A 9824-nucleotide genomic window follows, 5' to 3' on the forward strand; every position below is an offset into this window, starting at 1 on the left:
TTTGTGCATTTTTTCTTCATCTCCTTGAATTCATTTAGATTTTTTAGAATTCCTTTGATTAGTTGTTCCAAACTCTCCATCTCCTCTGAATTTTTTGTTGTTGTTGTTCTGTTGAATGAGCCAAATCTTCTGGTTTCTATATAAGGCTTGTAATTTTTTGCTGATGTTTAGGCATATGATTATCCTGATGAGTTAACTTTAGAAGGTCACCTCCCTCTTGCCTAGGATTTAAAATATCCCAAATTTTAACTGGTCATATTTTTTAAGCTTTTCTTCATCTTCTTTTAAAAATATTTTTGTTGAAAAATCTTCACACACATACAGTTCCTGTATGGTATACAATCAATGTCACAATTCATCACATAGTTATGTATTCACACCATAATCATTTTTAGAACATCTGCATCACTCCAGAAAAAGAAATTTTAAAAAAAAGCTCATCTATCCCATATCCCTTATCCCTCCCTCTCAGAGAACACTGTTATTTCAATGTACCCAGTTTATTTTACCCCATATCCTTCCTACTATTTATTTTTGTCCATATTTATTTACTCATCTGTCCATACCCTGGATAAAAGGAGCACCAGATACAAGGTTTCAACATCACACGATCATGTTGTAAAAACCATATCGTTATATAATTGTCCTCAACAATAAAGGCTACTGGAGTACAGTTCAACAGTTTCAGGTACTTCTCTCCAGCCACTCCAATACACCATAATTAAAAAGGGGATAGCTATATAATGCATATGAATAACTGCCAGGATAGCGTCTTGATTCTGAAATCTCTCAGCCACTAAAATGCTATCTTGTCTTATTTCCCAAGTCCCCCTTTTGGTCAAGAAGGTCTTCATCTAATTCTTGACTTGGATATGTGGTACCATCTTTAAGATTACTTTTTTTTTCTTTTTTTTTTTGGCTAATTGCTTTACCTTCAGCAGAAAGCTTCCTTTCCTCCATTCCTTCTCTGGTATTCTTGAGCTGTTCTGTTCATTTTTGTATAGAATTTTTTCCCCAGCTACTATGATTTAATTTCTCTCCCTCACTCAGTGCCTCATCTTCCTAACACTTTCAGTACTGGACTCTCCAGTTTGTCAATTCAGTTTAACTGTGCCACTCCTCCTTTTGGACTCTGTGAGGATTTTTCTCCCTCTGGTTTCTTCCCCATTTGGTTTTTCCATCCCAAGCAGCCAGATGGGGCCAATCCAGAAGGTTGAGTCATTCCCCACAAAGCTTATTTTGTGTTTAAGGAGTACCACTGAAATTAACTGGATTGAATGAGTGTACCACTTGGATGCTGGTGGCTCTGCTAAGATTCCCCCTCATCCTGGGGCCCCTGTTCTATACAGCACTCATCAGTGATTTATGTTCCACTGTATTAATCTGTTAAGCTGCCAGGATGTAATATACCAGAAATGAAACAACTTTTATGAAGGGAATTTAATAAGTTACAAGCTAGAATTTAAGGCCATAAATATGCCCTATCTAAGGAGATACATTCAAGAGAAAGCTACCGTGGCTCAAGGAAGGGTGATCTGGGAAGGCACATGGCTGGTGTCTGCTGGTCCTTGTTCCTGATTCCACTGCTTCCAGCTTCTGATAGCACTAGTTTCCTCCCTAAGCATATGTGGGCATTCACTTAGCTGCTCCGTAACAAAACTCTGGGCTTCATTAGCTTTAGCATCTGTTGGGACCAGAGATTTCTTCACTGCAGGTTCTGGCTATTTGCACGTATTCTTGCTTAGTGCCCAGGGTATTTCTGTCTCTATCTCCAAACATCTACATTGGCTCTGCTCTGTCAGCTCCGATAGTCCTCCAAAATGTTTCCTCTTTTAACAGACTCCAGTAAACTAATCAAGACACACCTGGCATAGGTGGAGTCATATATCCATCTAATCAAAAGGTGAAACCCACAAGTGGGTGCGACACATCTTCAGGGAGGCAATATAATCAAAAGTTTCCACCTTACAATATTGAATTAGGATTTGAAAAAACAGCTGCTCCTACAAGATTGGATCAGAATTAAAACATAGCTTTTCTGGGATACAGAGTATTTTCGAACTGGCACATTCACACTGGTTCTCTGAGTTCTTGGGTCTTCTGCCTGTATGGGAATCTGACCGCTGTATACCAAGAGAGGGGGAAGGACTGTAGGGACCAAGAGAGGGGGAAGGAAAGAGGATCAGCTGGTCTATGATGGAAGTTCCCCACCTTATGTTCTGCTTTTTTTGATTCCCTATCCTCCAGAGTTCAAAGTGGCATTTCTCCTTCTATCTACTGTATCTCCAAGGAGGTTTTTTCAGGGGATATTTTATGTTACCATGTTAATGACATCACTCCTAGGTGTTATTTCTCTTTTACCTTTTTGAAAGAGTTTTGCCAGTTACATAATTCTTGGTTGGCAATTTTTTTCCTTTCAGGACTTTAAATATGTCATTCCCCTGCCTTCTTGCCTCCATGGTACTCACAAGAAACCGATATATTAATCTTATTGAAATCTCCTGTACGTGACACACTGCTTCTCTCTTGTGGCCTTTCGGAATTCTCTGTCTTTGACATTAAACAGTTTGATTATAATATGCTGTAGAGTGTGTCTAGTTGGGGTTATCCTGTTTGGAGTTCGTGAGTTTCTTAGATGTGCATATTCATGTCTATGGTTAAATATGGGAAGCTTTCAGCCACTATTTCTTTCAATATTTTATCTGGTCCTTTCTCTCTTTTCCTTGTGGGACTCCCAAAATGTGCATTTTGGTAGGTTTGGTGATGTATCACACAGGTTCTTTAGCCTCTGTTCACTCTTCTTCATTTTTTCTTCTTTCTACTCTTGAGACTGAATAATTTCACTTGTCCTTTCTTTAGGTTCACTGCTGTTCTTGTGCTAGCTCCAAGATATTGCTGAACATCCCTAGGGTATTTTAAAATTTATGTTACTATGGTTCTTTATCTGTTTGATTCTTTTTCATGATTTATATCTCTTTATGTTTACCTCTTATTTTCCTGATTTCTGTTTATATTTTTGGTCATGTTTTCCTTTAGCTCTTTAAGTTTAAGACCACTTTTTTTATTCAACATAACAACATACAAACACAAACAATCTTACCATATGATCATTCTAAACTTGATATATAATCAATAACATTCAATATCATCACATACTTGTATATTCATCATCATGATCATTTCTTAGAATATTTGCTTCAATTCAGAAAAAGAAATAAAAAGAAAACAGAAAAAAATCCACACATACCATACCCCTTACCACTCCCTTTGATTGATCACTAGCATTTCAATCAGTTCTACAACTATATTTGAATTACAATATACTTCAGTAAAAACCACTATTACTAGTGACAAGCTTAAATCATAGTTACGGTTTTGTGTGTGTGTGCAACAGCAATTATTTTAAAGGTTTTGGGAACAGAAAACTAATGGCACTAGTTAGTTCATGGTGAATATCTCAATAAAAGTAACATATATAGATTATATATATGCAAAATTTAGTGTCTATAATTTATAATGTCTTACATGACCAAATTTCTAATTTCTAATTCCAATTAGATCAAATGGGTAATCTGTATTGTTACAAAGAATTGGAGACAACACTGGTTAAAACAGGATTATAATAGCTTGTATAAGCATACACATACAAAGAAATTTCTGAAGGACATTAATAAACTAAACCCAATATTTAATTGTAAGTGTTTGTCAATTTAAACATTCCTCAGTATTGTCTAGTTTTGTTACTTGTCTAATTAATTTCCTTTATAATATTCCAACCACTCTACCATGATATTGGCTTCTCTCATGAGACTAGTCTTTTATTCTCATATCTTATTTTCTGAACATTAGAATACTAAAAAAGAGATTAAAGTCCAGATTTGAGGTATTTTTTCTTTTATATGAAGAATGCTGACTTATAAGCTGATGACAAGCAGAGCGAGAATAAAAAATAATAATGAAAGTATTACTAGTTACACATACTTTAATCTTCATGCTGTATTACTGATTATAGTTTTAATTACGTGAATTGCAATTTGTGATATAACTTATTACTAAAATACTCTGGCATATTCACCTGCTTTTCACTGATGTTCCCACATTCTTTACAATCTGGTTAACAATGGTTCCATGATACAGACGATTAATGATGTCATGGCCAGAGGTCCCAACTAAAGATATTTCCAAGGCACTGAAGAGAATTCAATTCAGTTCTTGCACATCATGTTGTACGACAGACAACTTTTAAATGTAGTTTTATGCTTCCAATTTTTAAAAACATTTAAAAATAATACTACTTAACAAAGCATAAGATTTATCAAGCAATCCAAAGGTAAGCCTTCATCAGATAGAACGACTTTTCAAAACTAGTTGAGAGCAGGTTAATACTTCAGATCACCTATTTTTATTTATATTACATTTAGTTTATATTACACAGATACATGACTGACTATGCAAGTAAAAGCTATACCCTCTCTCCTACATGGGACATGACATCCAGGGGCGAAAGTCTCCCTGGTAATGTGGGATATGACTCCTAGGGATAAGCCTGGCCCTGGAACTGTGGGATCAATAATGCCTTCCTGACCAAAAGGGGGAAAAAACTTTAACAAATAAGGTATCTGTGCTTGAGAGAATGCAACAGAGTCCAGAGGCTACTCTGGAAGCTACTCTTACACAGGCTTCAGCAAGATATTGCTACTTAACATGGTTTGCCAAACCCTAACCAAAATAATTCTTGCCAACACTAAAGAACACCTAGGGCTTTATCTGAGATTCTACAAAGATTCCATGCACTACAATTACTTTCTAGAACCCTACAACCTCCAGATGGGTTTCTAGGCCAGTTAAGTACTGAAACTCAGAGGGGTCAGCCTCTCCAGAACATCAACTAGCTCCATTCCCTTATCCCATATTATCAACACCTCTTTCCAACATGAAAAAGTTAGAATGGGGCATAACTCAAATACCCCCAAAGATTGATACAAAGATCAAAGGAGAAAGTGAAGTTATAACAGAGAAGACAAGATTTAACAAATGAGTATGACTGTTGAATCATTATATTGATATTTCTTTTAGTCTCGACCCTCTTTGAGCAGTTAGAAGGAAAAGCCTAAAATTGTGGAACTGCAACCCATATTATACTTTGAAATGTGTTCTATAACAACCTGTTAAACCGTACTTTGAAATTTATCACTTTTCTGCATATGTGTTATATTTCACAATAAAAAATGTTTAAAAAAAACAAAGGGAGGGCAGTGCAATGTTGGTGCAGTGGCAGAATTCTCACCTGCCATGCCAGAGACCCGGGTTTGATTCCCAGAGCCTGCTCAGACTGGAAAACATCAACACAACAAAAAAAGGGAAATCATTTGTTAAAATGTGGTCTGTCCATACAATGGAGTATTTTTCAGCCATCAAAAGGAATAAAGTTCTGATATATGCTACACAACATGGATGAACCTTAAAAACATTATGTCAAGTCAAAGAAGCCAGACACAAAATACCACATATTTTATGATCCCATTTAAGTGAAATGTCATAACAGGCAAACCCATAGAGAGAAAGCAGATTTGTGGTTTCCAAGGGCTGGGAAGGGTGGGAAGGGGAGTGTGAGAATGTGAGAAGGAAACAAATAGTACCTTTAGACCCTAAGACAAAAATAAAGGAACTTAGATAAATAACATATTAAATCAGTGTTCACTCTTTCCTTCATTGCTGGAAGCTTTTCCTTAGAGAAGCTGACCTTCATACCTCATTGCTGGTCCACCCAAAACTGTCTGTGAGGTCTGTTGTGGAAGCAGCTTCCTGATCTAAGAGCAAAAGCTGAGCAAACAACCGCTGCACCTGTAAAGGTATGATTCGAATCTGAAGGAGAAACAAATGCATTTCTAAATGAAGTCTTATAAATATTGACCAGGGTTTCTGAAAAAGAACTGCATACTTGCTTCCTCATACCTCCTACTATTAGTATGACCTCACTCAGTTCACTTAAGAAATTTACATAAAATACTACCATAAAGTGTGAACTACTTAAGATTCAGTTCTTCTTTGAATATTCTAATTCAATTTAAAAAGTTTATTATCTGGATGCTTTCTTTTAGCATAGCATAGTTGAGATCAACATAAAAATTCAAGTAACCTTAATAAACCACTCAAATGATTACAGACAGTAATTTAAATCTCTAATGATTTATTTTTTTCTCTAAAATATCTCAGATACACTCCTTACATAGGAATTTTCCAGTCACAAATATTTGAAATACTGAAACTTAGTTGGCTGGTTGCACTCTGCTTCATTTTCCTTCTGCCTGCTTCAAGTCCACTCCTGCTTACTGGGTTTGGAGAAAGCCGAGGGCATAAACCAGGCCGGGGAAATAGCATGGGGGTAGGCTGAGCAGCACCATGCAGAGTTAGGTTCAACATGGTTTAAGGACTGGACTATGAAATCACTATCAGAATGAGATTAAGCATCTAGAAACTTTATGGCATTCTGATATCACCATGGCAGTCTTATCATATTTTATAATAGTAATTAATGATCTGTAAATGATCACACACACAAAACTAGTCCTTTACCACACAGGTGATTTGAGAAGCATGGGGCTGGATCACGAAAGACTCCTACCCAGAAGTATAGATGTTAAACCCAAAATGATAATGAACTCATGAATGATTTTTAAGTAGGCGGAAGACTATAATTAGATCAGCATTTTACATAGACTTTCGCCACAGTAGCATGCCAAGATAATAAACCAACTTCATATGCAATTTATTTCCAGAATAACAATATTGGTGTTTGTATCTCATTGGAAATAAGTGCATTAAATATGGTTTTAGTAAGCTAGTAGGAATGATTTGTAAATATATCCTTCAACAGAAGAAATAATAATCACAGTGGAGAGTGAAATATGTTTATAAAGTGGCAGCAATATTATATTTGAAAAGTAATTTTTTTCGGAAGGAAAATTCATTGCCAATAGGGTATAGGTCAATTTGCTTTCTGAAAATGGAAGCCATATTTGTTGATTTCAAAAATGATCGTTTTCTACGAATATGGATCTTAATTCCTTCCTTATAAAACACTGTCTCAATACTCCTCCAAACCTCCTTAAATCAGATTTAATACCTTTGCATCCGTTTTTTCCTTAAACTCCAAAGAACCAAGCTCTTCAGGACCAAAAGAAAATAAAGCTTCCAAACAAAAAGGTAGAATCAGAGATGTAAAGGATGTTATTTCATTTTAGAAAATTGTGTTGGAAAGCCAAAATTAACATTACATAAAATCAGTTCAAGATTCAGAAATATGATCATGGAAATATTGTAAACCATCAATTTACACATTTTACTTTCTTGTAACATTATTATTAACCACTAAGAAAATAAAGTGGCATTCTAACAAGGTTTCAGTATGGAAAATCTAAAAAAGGAAAATAAACTTTAAGTTATGTAATAAAATAAACAACAGTAACATCACAAATCTCTGCTGGCTTCCCACTTCATATGGCAGTCGATCTCAAAAGCCACATGAGGAATATCAGGAAAATGCAGTGTCGCACATGTGCCTTTACACAACCGTTGTAAAACTGCCAACCATTCTTTCATGGAAACGGCTATCCTTTACCCTGTGATCATGCCCTTCTTTTGGTGTTGAAACAAAAATGTCTTCTCTGTATTGAGGGTAATAGTAGGTAGTAGTCAACTGACTTGGAAAAGTTGGCAACCTTGTGTCAGTCTTAAGAAAAAGTTCACATGGGATCTACCCAATGGGCATATCTGAATCTTGTGGGACGTCTGTTCCATACCAGACAGTTTCTCCTACTGAGAAACTTTTACATACTCCAGGGAGAGAAGGGATGGAACAGCTATTATCTTCCCTTTGAAAACCAATGCTCTAGTGAGTTACTGTTAAAATGCACGTTATTTTCCTCCTGGCTGCGAGAACTGGGGGAAAAAAGACAACTATAAACCTAAAAAACAATGGGAACACATAACTGTACAAGGACTTTTACAATCATTTTCCCCTACTCTCAGCTACGTTGTACTGGGAGTACAGTGCAACACTATCTACCAGCTCTGTTCCTTAAATCACTATTCCAAAAAGCTCCAAAATCTTCTCCTCCAAGTCTCTGCCAGACCTTACCCCTTCCAAATTAAATCTCCTCTTCATCCAGCATTAGAAGTCATGCCAGGTCTTAGGGTACAGGAACAAACTACACTAAGATGTTAAGTAGTATGCTTGGCTGGCAATTTCCTTTATTGGAGAGGAAGATAATCCGGGCCTTAAATGATCTTATATATGTTCTGTGTGATCACAGTAATATTTAGTAATCAGGGCAAAAATAAGGCAGTATATATTTTTTAGAATTCCCATCATTGAAAGTACAACATAAAAACAATTTTGTCTTGAGTCCAGCCTTTATTTTTGTAAGCTTCACATTTTCCTACAGAGAGAATTACCAAAGTTTGTCTTAATTTCTAACAATAAAGGCATACTGTGGAATATACCTTTAAGATTCTTTGTCTAATTTTGACTTTGCATATTTAATTCTGGTAAAGATGACTGTACACATTACTTACCAAATACACGGACTTTACCATACCTCTGAATTCAGGTGTGAAATGAAGCATCTGAAGAAGAGAATTAAGGTATAGGTTCCACGCTGTTTTCTGATTCTACTTAAATTGGTGAATTCTCTAGGAGCAAGCGGCTCCAAAGCTTTAGTCTTTAATTTCTTTCTTTTCCATACTGAGTATTTGACACACTGGAATAATCCTCTTCAAATGGTTTCCAAACATTATGAAACTAAATATTATCTTTTTTAAAAAAAGGCATGTTATATACATGCTCTTATTTTCAAAACAAATTCTCCCCAAACCTCCCTACATTATACTTGAGGGTATCTATTTCAAGTCTTTCCTTAGCAGTTTGGGCTTTGGAGGCAGCAAGGCACAACTTTTTTTTTTTTTAATTCCTGTCCGTCTCCTATCTGCGTGATATTGGGTAAGTCATTTAACCTAATCTTTTGTATGTAAAGTGGGATACCATTTATCAAGCAAGGCCATTTTAGCAGTTAAATCACATAATAAATGAAAGGGTTTGCCCACAATAAATGACAGTTGCCTTTAAAAAGACATATCCACATCGCTAACGAACAAAGAAAATTTCTCACACCTAGTTCACTGCCAGGATGGCAACGCCAATCCTAAATATCGCGAATTGACGTCGTGGGACCATCACTCACTTAAGCTCTGCTTCTCACACCCCTCAGTACTTTGTACTACATTATGGCATTTAAGTGAGTTAAATTAATAACTTAGAGCCAGGGAAGGGTCACTAAGAAGAAAGTCTTTACAATCACCGACCCTGTAAGTCCTCCAATATGTATCCCATGATCCAAGCGTTATCCTTGGGAACCTAAGGTGACCTGCTCAACGTCTTACTGGGACGTGGCAAAGGGTTACTTCGAAATGTGGACTGATAAGTGCCCAACCCAGTTCCTATATGACAGGAAGCCCTCTGGAAAGCAATGTCCTTTTCAACCTGTTTCTCAGAAGAAAAAGCAAAAACGGAATTCCGAAATTCAGCTTCGAGCTCGCGGTCCGGATCCTGTTCTCCCCACTCGACGGCTGAAGCCGGGCTCCTTCTACCCTCCAGACCACCGCGTTGAGGGAGAGCCCCCGCGGCCAGGTACCGCGAACCCAAAGCCAGGACAGCACCTCGCCCCCGGGCAGGCCCGAACTGCGTCTCGCTTCGCCCCCCTCAGACGGCGCCGCGAACACAATCCCTATACCTCCCACGTCCCTCACGGGATACCCGGCCGCCG

At 37.0% G+C, this 9824-nt stretch overlaps 1 long non-coding RNA gene across 1 annotated transcript in view; it reads right to left on the bottom strand.

Moving 5' to 3' along the window:
• Nucleotides 1–9092, bottom strand: part of LOC143678263 (uncharacterized) — a 338248-nt gene extending 329156 nt beyond the window's left edge. The window contains exon 1 of the long non-coding RNA XR_013173126.1: nt 5752–9092. This is a non-coding gene — a long non-coding RNA (uncharacterized LOC143678263). The remainder of the gene's footprint in view (nt 1–5751) is intronic.
• Nucleotides 9093–9824: the final 732 nt, after the last annotated feature.

This window comes from Tamandua tetradactyla, chromosome 3 (assembly GCF_023851605.1).
Source record: "Tamandua tetradactyla isolate mTamTet1 chromosome 3, mTamTet1.pri, whole genome shotgun sequence".
In the NCBI taxonomy this organism is placed as follows: Eukaryota; Metazoa; Chordata; class Mammalia; order Pilosa; family Myrmecophagidae; genus Tamandua; species Tamandua tetradactyla.